Source organism: Piliocolobus tephrosceles, chromosome 3, assembly GCF_002776525.5.
Source record: "Piliocolobus tephrosceles isolate RC106 chromosome 3, ASM277652v3, whole genome shotgun sequence".
Classification (NCBI taxonomy): Eukaryota; Metazoa; Chordata; class Mammalia; order Primates; family Cercopithecidae; genus Piliocolobus; species Piliocolobus tephrosceles.
Genome location: NC_045436.1, coordinates 152,409,872 through 152,426,997, shown reverse-complemented (window position 1 = coordinate 152,426,997; position 17,126 = coordinate 152,409,872).

Below are 17,126 nucleotides of genomic sequence, written 5' to 3'. Positions count from 1 at the left end.
GGACAGAGAAATAACAACTTCACCATATTACTGGAATTCAAACTGGAATAAAATCTTCCCCTAAAAAATCATTACATGGGGAGAAAAGGAGAATAGGTTAGAAGCAGACCTCACTCGTTAAAGAATTGGTTCCCCCCCCCCCACCAAAAATTCTTGCTTTCCAGAATCTCAGATCAATTCCAGCCTATTCCCTTCTTTGTATAAATTAGAAAAATGCACCTTTTCTTGAATCAGGTACCTTTACATGAGCCCAATGAGCCGAACAGAGAGAAGAGTAGATTTGCGAGGTCACTAACCCTTCACAGATAGAAAGCTGCAAAACTGTAGAATGCGGCAAATTGTGTTAGCTCCAAGACCTCTCATTCCTCTCCTAATCTAAACATTTTACTCTTTTGTAAACATTCATATTTTGGTGTATGTTCAATGTTAATGCAGATTGAAATGCCATGAAGAAAGAAACCAGGTATATCTGATTGCAGTAAAAAGGTGAAAGGAGGTCACTTTCAATTACATAGTAATTTGTTATTATCAATTTTAAAAATCTTCCAACAATACAAATACGTAAACCTGTTGTCAATTATTTCAGAAAATCAGAATAAATGTTTCTCACAGCTATCAAATTACATAATCCTTAGTCTAACAATTATAACATAATTGTTTCTAAATATTTAGTAACTAATTCTCATGTGCAAAGAGATGTTTGCATCTATAATGTTCAATAAATAATCTTGATTAAAAATTCACTTAATAAAGTAAGAAAATATAAATGCCTTTTAATTGGTTTTTGAATGTTGGCATAGATCAATTTCGCTATCAAGTCACTTAAGGAATACATATTTGAAAATGTGTGTATTCCAATGCGAAATCCAAAATAAACAGTTTTAAAAATCAGTCTGATTTGTTTTAAATAGACAATGATATGTGGCTGATGATGAAAAAAATGCAGTTAAAAGCTGCCATAAAACGTTTAATCAGTTTCAATGAGTACAGTTTCCCAAACTGATTAAATTCATTTTGAGTTCCTACCATGTATCAGGCATTAGGTTTGGCTTTTGATGTTAAGGATTAAAAAAGTGAATACAAGTTAAACTCCAACCTGAAAGAGCTTACAATTGGCTCTTGACAACATAATTTTTACCAAAATGAGTTCTTGAGAGGAGTAAGAATCATCTTTGCCCTAATGCTTCCTACAGTAAATTGGTTATTCTGACGGTGTTCCCATCTAATTCCAATAGCTTGCTTCAGTGGTACTAGGAGCTAAATTACAGGTCTGTTTATACAGGTCTCCTGATTTCTTACAAGTATAATACACATGCTTTATTTTTTTTTCTATCATCTACAGTGGTAGTTTATATACTATGATGGTTTATATAGTTTGCAAGAAAACAATACAAACAGAAACAAATAAGTAACGAGAACAAAATTTTAAAATCTTTCTGAAACTATTGTTAAGAATTCAAATTTAAAAATAAAATCTAGTTGAAACAGTTCCCATCATTAACCAAAATAAAAAAAAGCATAGTAATTTCAAGGAGATACATTTATTTTCTTAAGCTTCGTATCATCAAACAAATTGGTATTCATAGGAATTTCTAGTTCTAAAATCATGGTGCCTTACACTAAGTAATTTTATTTTTGGAAAATAGTTTAAAGTGATAAAAAGGTCATGAAAATGCATTTATTAAAAATTTTATTTTTTAAAAGAAAATTACATAGGCCAAGAAATTGTGGACGATGATGAAGGAATGATGAAGGCCAGAGAAAGGGGCTGCTTACCGGCTCTCTTCAGTTTCCTGCAATGTTCCTGTGAACATCCGCATTTACATGCCTTGAGGGTGTTTCAGCGGTTAAGCTTCAAAGAAATCTGAATGTGATGTTTTACTCAAATCCCTAAATGGCCATGGTAATTAACTAAACTGTCCTTCAGAAATCGTAAGTCTCAGTATAATTTACAGACTGCTTCCCTCATAGATTGGGTAATTTTGGCGTCATCTCACCCTGAAGCTCTAATTTGGTTTGGGGCCTACCTGAAGTTTGTAACTCTAGAGTGATATATTATTTTGATGCTGAATTGTCCTTGGATGGAAGTTGGCAATAAGCAAATTTGATTGTAGAGCCACACCAGACCTGGTTTAAATTTTACGTCACAAAATTGTTAGTGATTTTCAGTTCGGGTGGATCTTCAAACTGAAGTCACGTAAATGGAGTGATCCCAGATGAACCAAGCAACAATCACAGGCAAAACATAAGTGCTTGAACTGAGGAACGAGGACTGAATTAAGAAGTAGAAGTAGTATAGGAGATATACCTAATGTTGATGGCGAGTTGATGGGTGCAGCACACCAACATGGCACATGTATACATATGTAACAAGTCTGCACGTTGTGCACATGTACCCTAGAACTTAAAGTATAATAATAAAAAATAATAATAATTTAAAAAAATAGGAATGTATGAAAATATATATCAAGGAAAATAAATTAAGTTTATACAATTAAAAAAAAAAAGTAGTAAATATCCCATGGGAGGATTTAGGATACAATCAGATCAAGCCCTGACATTCCTTCACGGCAAGATCCAGATAGATCATACCTCCCAGCATCACTTCACTGCAAGGTCCAATCAGATCATGCTTTACTCTCTGACAATAAAACCTGCCCCAACCTCAGCTTGGAGAAGAAAAATTTAAACCTGACTCCTGTCTCCTTGCTTGGCTGCCGAGATATTAAACCTTTTTCTCTATAAAAACCCAGTGCTTTGTTGTTTGACTTCTGTTGTGAATGAGAAAAGAAACTCAAATTTGGTTTGCTAATAATTCTACTTCTCTTTTCACACTCTCATTTTGTAATCCCAGAGAAACTCATAGTGATAACTTTTTATCTACTTGTCTTTATTTTATAAAATTTAGTGTTATACTTTCTAGAAGTTTGAATACTGTTACAGGTTTTGAAATACAAAAATGAATAATTTATGAAGAGTGTCTAATTTTGCTCAGTATACTTTGTCATTCCACAAAAGAAACATCTCCTACTTATACAACTGACCTTAATTCATGAAAACTTCCTGGAATGTGGAGTGTTCCATCCTGTAGAAGATTAAAAGATATGATAAAATAGAACTAAGAGTAGATTTACAACCTGATCATCTAAAGAAACAGGAAACACTTAATCTTCAAAATTACTTTTTGGATGACTCTAATTTTAAATTCTACTCTGTTTGTAAGACTCAAAAATAAGCATTATGAAATCATCTTTACTAATAACCTAAGGGGAACAAAATGACTTTTCTTCTGTGAAAATGTATTATAAATATCTTCTCTAAAATTATATGGAAGCTTTCTTCTACATCTTTGAGAACCTGTTCTGGTATTGGGTAAATCTGAGTTATAGTCATGTGCTACATAATGACATTTCAGACAATAATGAATTATGTATATCAATGATGGTACAACAAAATTATAACAAAGCTGAAACGTTCCCCATTGCCTAGTGACATCACATTCATTGTAAATTCTTAGTGCAATGATTATTTTTGTATTTGTGGTGATGCTGGTGTAAACAAACCTATTGTACTGCCAGAACTATAAAAGTATATAGCATGCAAAAAATTTTGTGCAGTACATAATACTTGATAATGATAAAAATGTCTGCACTGCTGGTTTATGTGTTTACTGTGCTGCTTATCACTATTTTAGGGTATATTACTTCTACTTATTAAAAAGTAAAGTTAGCTATAAAATAGCTTATGTCATGTCCTTCAGAACATATTCTAGATGAAGTTATTCTTATGATAGATGACAGATCTACGTGTTATTGCCCCTGAAGACCTTCCAGTGGGACAAGATATGAAGGTAGAAGACAGTGATGTTGATGATCCTGACCTTGTGTGGACTGAGGTTAATGTGTGTGTGTGTGTGTGTGTGTGTGTGTGTCTTAGTTTTCAATTAAAAAGTTTAAAGAGAGAAAAAAAAATAGTTAAAATAGAAAAAACTTTTTGGAATAAGGGTATTCTAAAAGTTATAAGTTAAAATAGAAAAAGCCTTTTAGAAAAAGGATATTAAGAAATAGCTGTACAGTGTACTTTCTAAGATAAGTCAAAAAGTTTTTAAGAATTGGAAATTTTCTTAGGTACAAAAGTTATAGTAAGATAAAGTTAATTTATTACTAGAGAAAAAATATAAATTAGTGTAGCCTAAGTGTACAGCATTTATAAAGTCAACAATAGTGTACTATAATGTCCTAGGCCTTCACATTCATTCAAGACTCATGGGCTCACCCAGAGCATCTAATCCTGCGTGCTCCATTCATGGTCAGTGACCTAGACAAGTGTACTATTTTTTATAGTTTCTCCTGTATTTTTACTGTACCTTTTCTATGTTTAGTTATGTTTGAATACTCAAACACCATTATGTAACAATGCCTGCAGTATTCAGTACAGTAACATGCTCTAGAGATTTGTAGACTAGGAAAAATAGGCTGTATGATATAGTGTAGGTGTATAGTAGGCTGAATCATCCAGGTTTTTGTAAGTACACTCCGATGTTGGCTTAATGACAAAGTTGCTTAGGGATGTATTTCTCAGAACATATCTACATCATTAAGCAATGCACGACTCTACCTGTTTTATTGTCTTTTGTTTGTTTAGGCCTCTCTGATTTGCTCCATGAAAAGTTACTCTTTTATTGTATGATGTTTAATTTCCCCAAAATTGTGTTTCAAAAATCAAAAGATTACAACCTATTCTAACAAAATCTGATAACATTTTTTTACATTGTCCTGATAAATGTTTTTTCAATGCCCATCATAACTTCCATGGACCTATTAGAGTTTATCACAATGATATTAATATAATTTTAAATAATTATACTTATAAATTAAAACTAAAAATACAGTGAAATTGTTTGAATTGAAATGCTTGAAATTGTAAATTTTTTTTGGTTGTGAATATAGGAAGAATGATCACATCCATGTTTCTGAATATTATTTCTACTTCTAGGGATCACAAAATAGCTTATTCAGTTCTGTTGCAACATTGCATTGCAAGCTTGTATATAATTTGCCTTCTATTATCACCTCTGGGTCTCTTTTGGCACTGAACACAAGTTTTACCTGCCCCTTGAATGTGCCAGGTTATTTTTCCCTGGCTGCCTTATGTGGTTTGCATTTTTACAAGCTAACTCTGAGTTTGAACAATTTTTTCCATATTTCTAACCTGTTTTAGTGCAGCTGTATTATTTTTCCTCTCTTCACTTTGTTAACCTGTCCAAATTTAGAGTAACAAGAACATTGATGTTTATATTCTGATCTAGCTATTCTCCCAGAGTCCTAAAAATAGAGTGAATATTTTTGACTTGTATAAAGCAGAAAAAATTTTAGTAAGTGTCTGGAATGACCTGACCATAAGGATAACCTCATATTTATGAAATAAGAGCTTGATTTCAAAATCACGACTATGTAATTATTGTGAATGTACATTCCTAAACGTTTTTGTAAGGTTCTTGAACATTTTATGTTAAATAATGAAACAAGCTGTAAATGGTATTGGAAATTCTTGCTTACTATGTGAGAGCATTCCTTTCTTAAATTTGGGGAAATTATCATTGTCAAGTTAGACAAAATGTTGGGCCAGTTGTCATAAATTTTATCATATAGATTCTTTTAATTGTATATTTTGTGTTCATTGAAATATATCACATAAACTGTATATTTTGAAGTAGTTTTTAAAGCCCTACCATATGTTTACAGCGATATGGCTTTGTAGCTTCATTAGATTATCTATATTTTAAAATATTGTTAAAATACATAATTTTTGGCCATACTTCTGGCATTGTTTTGCATTGTTGGTGAATGAAAACATTTATTTAAAGAAAGCTTTATTGCCATTTTTGTGGGAAAATTAAACCGTTCAAAATAATAACATTGTTCATTTAATTAGGAAAAATAAAGTCAAGAACATAATATGACTGCAATCATAATGAATGTGGTAATTCAACTTCGTAAATTACTTTCCTAATCACTGATCTTCCAAAAGTCTGTGCCTTCAACGCATTTTCTAATGTTGCCCCTTGCGTCAATCTTTATCTGTCTTCTCTCCCTTTGATTCCATTAGACTTCTTAAGCAGAAGTTTTTTCTCCCATAAATAGGTTTGTCCTTCTCCACAGTTTCCCATTAAAATAAAGACAGTACAAAAAAGAGTGTGCAGTAAAGATACTGCATTTTTCATTTGCCTGCTGCTTTTCTCTCATTAGTCCTCCCTCCTTTGATTTCCTTTTAGGAGTTGTGCTCACGGTACAGTGCGTGTTTTCATGGTTGGCTTACTTAAATTGTTCATCTTTTGCAAATCTTCAAGGTAGATAAAGAAGCATTTTAGTAGATGTTAATTCCTTTACATAATCTCAAATTTCTCAACTCTGTTTTCAATTTCTTCAATAAATAAATACTGACAAAAAACAAAGCAAAACAAAGATGGATAACTTTACCTCATTTAAATTTTTTCCCATAATATTTCCATGCTTATCACAGAAGTTTTTTTTTTTTTTTTTTTAACAGATTCTCACTCTGTCACCATGCTGGAGTGTGCAGTGGCACAATCTCGGCTCACTGCAACCTGCACCTCCCTGGTTCAAGCATTTCTCCTGCCACAGCTTCCCAAGTAGCTGGGACTATAGGCACACACCAACATGCCCAGGTAATTTTTGTTTTTGGTAGAGATGTGGTTTCATCATTTTGGCCCAGATGATCTCAATCTCTTGACATCGTGATCTGTCCGCCTCAGTCTCCCACATTGTTGGGATTACAGGTATAAGCCACTGCACCCAGCCAAAAAGGTCAATATTTTAAAATAATTTTTCTCGGGCGCTTACAGGTGTATACACCTCCACATAAAGTTAAAAAAAAAAAAAAAAAGTACTTTGAAAACTCTTAATTATGTCATAGGTTCTACTACTACTCATTGAATCTCTAGATTTAATTATCTTTTCTCTGTTCTTAGCTCTCTCAGAACACTTCTTGAATTATATTTGTTCCTGACAGAATAACAAAATAAAACTACCATATTCGCTTTTTACTCTGCATATTCACCAATGAGATTTTCAGTGCTTTTTAAACTTCCATTTATATTTTAAATTGTTAAGAGTAAATTTTTCTCTCTCAGCACAGAGGAAAAAATAAAACATTTTGAGGGACATGCTAGAATTTCTTTGAAGATATTTTTTCCTAAGGCTAGCATCAACACACGGAGATTTTTAGCAAAAAGGACATGGAAACCATTTTCTCCACAAATATTTTTAGGACTTTGGTGCAGCCTTTGCATTATGTCCACTAACATCTGAAAGTGGGACTAAAGAGGAATGCATTCCTAATCCTGTTGTATTTCTACCAGAGAGAGAAAATAATTATGCTTGCATAACTAATCTAATACTTTCTCAGAGACTTAGAAAATTGTCTTTTCAAATACTTACCTATTTCTTTTCCTACGTGCTTAAAGTTCTAAGTCAAAAGGATATTGCATTATTTTAACAAGCCTTTACTGAGAGAGAGCTTCCATTATGTCAAGCAAAACATGGCTTGGTGCTGTTGATACAACCCAGTCAATATCTTCTTGGAAGTTTTTTTTTTTTTTCTTTCTTTTTCTTTTTTTTCAACACACAAACTCTGAGAACTTCATTGTTCTATATGATCTTTTACTGTATTCTTAGCTTCAAATTAACAGAAGCTATCATGAAATATGATTGTGACAGTTAGCGGTCTGGTCATAGTCTGCCCATAGGGGACCAATTCATTTTAACAGAAATCTTGAGGAGATAATGGTGTCAAATTTTGTTATTTCTGTAGAATGAAGTAAGAAAGTCAATCGTTGAGAAAATTCAAAGAACAAAGATATTTTTGAGGACAGAACGATTTGTAGATTTTTTTCAATTAACCCTATAGGATCAGTCCCAAGATTATGGATTGTTCATCTTTCATCTTAATCAGCCGTTTTCTTTATCAGAATGTTAATTAAGACAATTGTTCCAAGCCCAAGACCCTGATGGCATATTCAAATGAAAGGATTCAAGAAAATGTCTGAAAGACTCCAGAAGCTCAATTTATCTAAAACCAAACTCATTACCACCTTCCTTTACACACACACACACAACAACAAAATAAACATAAAAAAAAAAACCTATTTTCAAATAAATAATGCAGCATTTAAACAATTATTTCTGATCTTGGTTAATGCTTTCAACTTAGTATTATAATTTAGAATCTATGAAAAATCTATGGATTAGTGAAACCCATCCACCATCAAATTCTTCAGGCAATCAATTATATCTCAACAATATCTTTGGAATCTTACTTTTCCTTTCCATTCTTGCAATCATAAATTTAGGTTAATACTTCCTTTTTTCTGTATAGCCCATTGAGAGATTTACTCATCTCTCTTAACTCTAGCCCATATTCCATATTGCCTATGTAATAAATCTTCAAAAAACAGTAGCTTCATTTTCTTGGGAATTATATTAGTTTGCTACGGCTGCGTAATAAAATACCACAGCCTAGGTAGCTTAAACACCACAAATCTATTTTCTCATCACTCTGAACGCTAGAAGTACAAGATTAGGTTGAGTTTCTTCTGAGATCTCTCTTCTTGACTTGTAGATGACTGTCTTCTTGCTATGTCCTCATGTTCTTGCTTGGGTCTATGTGTTGTCTGTGTCTGTGTCCTAATCTCCTCTTATTATAAGAGGAGATTGGATTAGGGTTTATCAATATAACCTCATTTTTCTTTTATTACCTCTGTTGTGACTTTCTCTAATTTGGTCTTGTGGTATCTCTGTCAAGGGTGACTGTAAGTCTATAAGTGGCCATAAGAGTCCTGATGGGGGGAGTTAGGTTTGGTTGTATTGATCAGGTAGAGGTAGAACCAAAAAGCTTAAAACAAAAGTACCATATTAATTACCGATCCAAGGAGAATACGGATGTCTGTGTGGGCTGATGGGAAGCATCAGAGAGCTCAACCAGAGGATAGGGAGGAAGAGAGAGAGATAATGAGTAAGAAACGATGGAACTATGCCATCTATGCCTTATAAGCAGTGGCTAAACTTATAGGGTAAGATAAGTTGTGCAAAGTGATTTAAACTTTGATCTAAAAGTGAGGGAGACCATTGCAAGGGTTTAAGCAGACAAAGTAAATGTTTAGCTTTCCATTCTGGGAAGACTCCAGAGGTTCCAGAAAGAATTTGGCAAGGAATACGGCATAAAAATGAAAGAATGGTTAATCAGTTATTTCAATAATGATGGTGGACACATTTGTTGAAACATGTGATGAGGTATGTTTCTTTTCCAGTAAAGGAACATGTTGAAACATGTGATGAGTATTGTTTCTTTTCCAGTAAAGGCATAGCAGAACAGAACAATGCATGCACATGCACACACACAGATACACACACACACACAGAGGAAGATTTGTTAATAAAGACTAAACCTGTGTATTCAACAGAGAACATTTTTGAAAATGAAACCCCAGAAGATTGTACAGTCCAATATCTACTTCAAGTCACATTGTAAAATGCATGTCACCCAGAAAACAAATAAAATATAACGTAAAGTTACTCTGTTTTTCATAATATTTCTACATTTAAGGAAATCAGTAGCTACGTTAAAAACAAAAGTGAATCAAAAGTCTTCTAGTGGGAAGAAATAATCTATTTTTCTCATGTTAATTTTCCTTCTGGTTTTAAAATTTATTTTTCATAATTATAAATGCTGGTAACTTTGAAGACTCTTTCTTTCCTTGTTTGATTTAATGTTGTCACTTTCTGCCTCCATCTGGTAATAATAACAATTACTGTGATATAATTAGCATTATAAAGATGATGCTAATGACAATGACTATGCTTATAGCTAACTCTTATTGAGTATATAATATGTGTGTTAGTGTGCTGAAATCTTCACCATTATTAACACTGTACTATTCAGAGAATTTTATGAAGTACATACTTCTAAAGATGAGTAGATGGAGGCACAAGTTAACCAACCTGTTTAAAGTCACACAGTAAAAACATGAAAGGGCTAAGATTCAAATCTGGGCTTCAGAGAGTGTGTTCTTGTTTACTACCCTATTCTGCCTCTTATAACTAGGATTCCTTTGCCAGAAATTAATGATCATAATAATCAAATAAGAATAGACTTTGAAATCCATTAATTTAGAAACAACTTGTATAATACAAATAAAATGTCTAAAGTCAGTTTGAACTTACATTACATTCTAATTCCACTGTATGGTCAATTTACTTAACCCCAAATCTGGAGCCTCAGTCAACTCATGTTATACAGGGATAATGCAATAATCTCTATTTAGCAAGACTCTTGAGTATTATTGATAATGGATCTACTGTGCCTGTCAAAATTATACTACTTTTTTTTTAATTTTTCTACGTTTTTTTCTGTATTTTCTAATTTTTCTGAAATTACTATATGTTACTTACATTCAATTCATATAAATGTTACTAAACTGAACATAATATTTCATTTGCAGAACGAGCTAAAAAGTCTAGTTGCTATTTAAAATAAAAATACAGATTATCGGGCTTTTCATTCTCGGAATTATTATATTATTATCAGATTCATATTGATGACAAACCAGAGTCCCATATTATCACACACACAGAATTTTTTTAACTGGAAATGCAAAGTATGAATTGGGTATACCTTCTCCTACCCCACATAAATATCTCCTCTACACCATCACTGGTTTCAAGACAGAAGAGTTAAATTTAATGTTAGGATTAGTTGATTCATCTTTCAGGCTTCTTTCCAATCATTTATTGTTATTTTATCTGGTTACTTTCTCATTTATTTCTCCAGTTACGCCAAAAACTATAACCTCCAGACATTTGCCGCAAGAAAAACAGCAAATTAAGTTAGTAATTAAAAATACTAATTCCAAATTGCCCAGTCAAGAACATGCTATGAAATTATGCATTAAACATCATAAATGCAGACAAAAAATTTGTGTCATCCATTTTAAATTTTATATCCTTAGTAATGAGATAAGTTAAAATATATGTTGTAAAAGTTATATGAAAATAGTTGTTTTTAAGGAAATAAAAATCCGTACAGTATATATGTAACTATATGTACACAATTATGTGTGTGTATATATACACACACATATATATAGAGCAATGTGTACATAGGTGTATAATTTATACATATTTAGTAAGGTTATATATAAAAATGTTCATACATGTTATTCCAAATTTAGCTAATGATGAGATATTTTATTTTATGATTCCATGAATTCTTGACTCCATGATTTTGTAATATTTTATTTAGTGTAATCAGCTGAAATGTTTTAAGTTGTCAGCAATAGAAATCCCAAGCTCAAAGCCTATAATCTTAGAAAATTTTTAGAGGACACATTTTTAAAATCTGTGTTAAAGAGACATTCACAGCAGTAATTAGACATTTATTTAAATATGAAGGCCGGGCATGTTGACTCATGTCTGTAATTCCAGCACTTTGAGAGGCCAAGACAGGAGGATCCCTTGAGGCCAGGAGTTTGAGGCCTAGCCTGGGCAACATAGTAAGACCCTGTCTCTACAGACAAAACCAAAACTCAAAAAACAACCAACCTAACAACAACAACAAGAAAACCAATAGCTAAGCGTGCCTAATCTGGAGGGTGAAATAGGAGGATCACCACTTGAGCCCCAGAGTTCAAGACTGCGGTGAGCCAGGATAGCACCACTGCACTACAGCCTGTTCTGAGTGACAAAGTGAGACCCTGCCTTAAAATAAAACAAAATAAAATTAATATAAAGAAAATAAAATAATATGTTATAATTGTTGATAGCTTTGTATGAGAACCAAAAACATGTAGTTTTTTTGAACTGGTTTTATTCTACTTCAACAAGTGTCTTTGCCTACACTTAAAATTCTGCAGCATATTTTAAAATATGTCTTTTACAGAGATCTGATTTTTTTCTTCAATGAACATTATACATTGTTTAATTTAAAGCATAATGTGAAGGTATTATTCTGTAAAAAACAAAATGAAGGGATTTTAATGCAAATGTCAAGTTGCCTGTGTCTAGGATATAAGGATCTTATAGCTTTAAATTTTATTTTCTTCTCACAGATTACTTAATTAAAGATAATATTTAATCTGTTACCAAAGTCACATACGAATTTTTGAATAGTTTTATCAGTGGCACCTACAAGTCATACTTCACATTAAATAGAACGGCAAGATAATCAATTACAAGTTTTTGGAAACAAACCAATACACAAACCCAGAGGTGATTTTGCAAATACACCTGTAGCAAGCTGGATAAATGTCAGAGTTAGATAACAATAGAATAGTTAAGGAAATGCTGTGAATGGAGGTGGATGAGCTTATCAGGAGGCACTTATATTTGCCCTTCTGTTTTGGGAAAATTTCATAACTTCCAGGTAATAAAATTTTCATCCATCTGAATTTTTTTCAGAAGGCATTAAAAAGCCAGATGTTTGCAATACCCAGAATTCTGTTGCAAGCATAAACGACTTAGGATACTTAGTCAGCATTTAACTTTCAGAAGTTTTGAAGAGAAAATATTCATGTAGTATTGTATCCCTGACAGAGATCTGCTATTCTTAAAATACATACGGCTATATTTTCTGACACATATTTTGCTAAAAACCACTAATGTTCAAAACAACTACAGACATTATGATATAAAGAAGGAATTCATATTTGAAATAAGCGGTAAAATCTTCAGCTCAAGCCGGGCGCCGTGGCTCACGCCGGTAATCTCAGCACTTTGGGAGGCCAAGGTGGGAGGATCACTAGGTCAGGACATCGAGACCATCCTGGCTAACACGGTGAAACTTCTTTCCTACTAAAAATACAAAAAATTAACCAGGCGTGGTGACGGGCGCCTGTAGTCCCAGCTACTCGGGAGGCTGAGGCAGGAGAATGGCGTGAACCCGGGAGGCGGAGCTTGCAGTGAGCCGAGACTGCACCAGTGCACGCCGGCTAGGGGGACAGAGAGACTCTGTCTCAAAAAAAATAATAATAATAATAAATAAAAATAAAAATAAAAATCTTCAGCTCAAAATGTTATTGTTGTAATACATTAACTTGTTTATATCACTCATGTTAGTATCATACACATTTTATCAAGTTCTGTTCTTCCTTTCACAGCAGCAACGGTATTTTGCCACAGAACTAGCTTCCATGAAATAGTCACCTCTGTTTTGCAAGAGGAAATACCCTAAGCATGTTGTTAACCACCTTAATCTCGTTGGCTCACTTGATAGTCTCTCTCTCTCTGTCTCTCTTTTTCCCCACTACCCAGCACCCCCTCCTTCTCTGTCAGACTCTTAAGTCAATGGACCAGAATCCAGTGGTGGCACGAGAGATCAATTTGAGGGTGATGAGACCAAAAGTCGGAGTACTAAGACAGAGATTGTGGGAGACATGCAGTCCAAAGATGATTATAATTTAATAAAACCCTAGGAGTGAAAAAAGTTTCAAGAAATATTTAGGGTGAAAAACAACAGATACTGGCGACTGGTTGCAAAAACATTGAGGTTTTTCACTCATTGACATTCATAACCTCAAGATTTTCTAACTCATTTACCCTCTTTTCTGGATGTGAAACAAATGCTTCCACATTCCGTAGGAAGTTTTGTGTGGCATTCATGAAGTTACTACAATGGAGAAGAATATCGAAGTTCAAAATAGATTGATGTTTCTCTTGATTCAATCTTCATCAGTGCTTAATTTGCATATGGTCTTCTTGCCTTAACTAAGGGAAGTGATAGAGCTTTCTGTGTCAAATAAAATCAGTTGTATTTTCGTAGTGCCTATTAAATTTGACAGGTAAAGAGATGATGTTTTCAGAATAAAGAAAGAAAAGTCCAGGGCACTGAATCCTAAAATGACCTCTAGAGTACAGGAAAATGATAATATATAACTTTATTTTTGTACCTAATAAAGTAGAAAGATCTGCTGAGGTGTTTTTGATTGCATTATGATTTATAATCAGCATCATTTACTTGTTTCTATGACAATAGAATTTTCCTTCTACACTCTCACGCTTAACATCTAAGCTGCTTGATCTGTTGTACATCATTTTGTCTTTTAATAACCAATCACAAACTTACTCTTAGCCACAACTCTAACTTTTAACCTTAAAAATTTTTAATAAAGGTAGATTGTCATCATAGTCACATTAATTATAATGTTCCTGCCTATAATTACCTTTTGTCTTATTAATACTACTAGAAAATTGATCTGAAATTTGGAAATAGGCAAAAGACATTATTAGGCTTGTTGACAGTGCAATCCTGGACTTTAATTTCTCTTGGCTAAGCCATTTTGCAACTTGATAGGGCATTTAATTTATACATTTTTGGCTAGTATAAAGACAAATAATTTTGGTTAAGCAAAACATACAATCCAAAATATGTATATTTTTTACCTTGCTGTATTATAATTATTGATGTAGCTTACCCAGCAATCTGATCCTCCTATATTCAAGCTTTTCTTTTTTTTTTTTTTTTTTTTTTTTGAGACAGAGTCTTGCTCTGTCGCCCAGGCTGGAGTGCAGTGGCCGGATCTCAGCTCACTGCAAGCTCCGCCCCCCGGGTTCATGCCATTCTCCTGCCTCAGCCTCCAGAGTAGCTGGGACCACAGGCGCCCGCCACCTCGCCCGGCTAGTTTTTTGTATTTTTAGTAGAGACGGGGTTTCACCGTGTTAGCCAGGATGGTCTCGATCTCCTGACCTCGTGATCCGCCCGTCTCGGCCTCCCAAAGTGCTGGGATTACAGGCTTGAGCCACCGCGCCCGGCCCTATACTCAAGCTTTTCAAATGCTTTTTGTGTTGGTTTTAAGCTCTTGCTATTTCCTTCATTAAATAGTTGAATAAAATCTTATTACCTGTGTTCTTGTTTATTTGCATGAGTCTTAATTGTAAGCTTTAAAAATATATTTTGACAATATTACTCATAAGCTACAAGCTCTGTGAGAATAGTGTAAAATTGTTATTAAAACTCTTAACATTTAAGCTCTTAGCATAGTGATATGTATGTCCTTAATTACATAAATATGTTAAGTGTAATGTAAAGAAAGTGTAATGTAAATTATATACTTGTATTTATCATCATGGTACAGACTGTGTAAAATTACTGCAATCAATTCTAGGTATCACAGCAATCATTTCATGATACAGTGAAATTTCCAGAAACAATAACATTAAGAACTCAAGTTGCTAAATCTTGTAAAGAAATATAAACAGCAAAAGCATAAAGTGATTTTTGATGTATATATGAGTACAAATATATAGCCACAGAAAAGTAGATATGTACACTGTGGTATATTCACACAGTGGAGTGTTATACAACAATGTACATATGAATGTTCACAAATCTATTTTTCTAAATGCTCCGTTAATTCATACATATATGTATGAGTAATACACAATAAGAAAGAGAAATTACTGCCTTGTTTTCTAAATATTGAATAGATGATTTATGTTATTCTGAAGTGCAATGGTTAGTTGCATGTATTAATGCAATATAATGATCTTATATCAAAATGAGGTCTAGAATTCTGTGTATATTGTTCCAGCACTGAGAATCATCTATAGAAGACTGAATATTAAGTATTTTACTAGATAAAACATTGTTTTATTAAAATGATTGTTCTAATGATACAAGTACTCCAAATGTATATATGTTACATATACCACATAACTATGTGACATTGTAACACTTAGGCTGAAAAAAACTATTTAATAATATTTAGTGATGAAATCAGTGCAAACATGACAACTATCGGATGAAGAAAACATAAATTCAGAGGTACTCTCCTATATTGGAAACTGTGGATAGACCTTCACAGAAAAGGAAATAGGTGAAGTTAGATGTTCAACCTTATTAGTAATTAGAAAAATGGTTAAAATTAATCTGAGATTCAATTTTCCAACCACTTAACTGATAGAAAAACCTATAAATTAAAAATGAAATATGTTAATAATAAGCATTGGATTCACAAAGTATGTGGGGTACAAATAGGCACAAACACTTTGGCAAACAGTTTGGCATTAACTGCTTAAGTTGAACATTCATATACCTTATAACCAGGCACTTCAAATTCTAGGCATATATATAAGAAAACTCTTTCACATGTTCAGTAGAAGATTTGTAAAAGGCTATTCACAGAAGTAGTATTTACAATGGAAAAAACTTAGGTAACACCCAGTGTTCTCTAATATGAGCACTGTGATATATTTATACAATAGAATGTTACACAACAAAGAAAGCAAATGAACTACATGGCATCATGGGGCAACATGGAGGAAGCTTGAGTATATAAAATTAAATTAAAAATTAAGTCTCCAAAAGATGGCTTTTTATTAATATCATAATATGTAAAACCTCATGTATTTTTCAACATCACACATAGATACAATAAGTCTTTAAAGAAAGGCAAAAAGATGGAATGCATAGAGCACGTGTTTGGATGTAGGTTTTTGCAGAAGTTCTAATTTTGTTTTGGATTATTGGTTCATATGTCATAACATTACTAAAAGATAAATGAAAATAAAACAGAGAAAAGTAATGTCTTAGCTTCATTTGTTAAGGATTTTCAAATTGTTCAAGTGATACAAATTCAAAAGGTGATACTAAAAATCTCTTAAATGGTTTGGGGTTTGTTGTACACATCAATGTCTGAAGTAATACATGTTTATAAATTATTTGGCCACCTGCATGAAATTCTGAGTTGAAAATGAAACATGTTTTTCCCTACTCCAAATAATTTAATATAGAAACTTGAACTTATGTACCCATTTTAACATAAATAAGTAAATAAACACACAAGTAAACCAAGTGTTATTCTAAAATAGATATTTTGAGTATGGATATGTAATATGCTAATTTCTGTATAATCCAAAGACTATATTTTTGAATTATCAATAAATATGCACATATGACATCTAACATCTGATTGCTTTGGTATCATAATTAAACTAGATTAATTTTAGATTACCATACAAAAATCATGTGAAAATCAACTATTTTTTTATTTTTCAACCAACCAGTCTCTTTTGAGAAAAGCAGGTAAATTGACATTTTCTTTTCAATTTTGAATC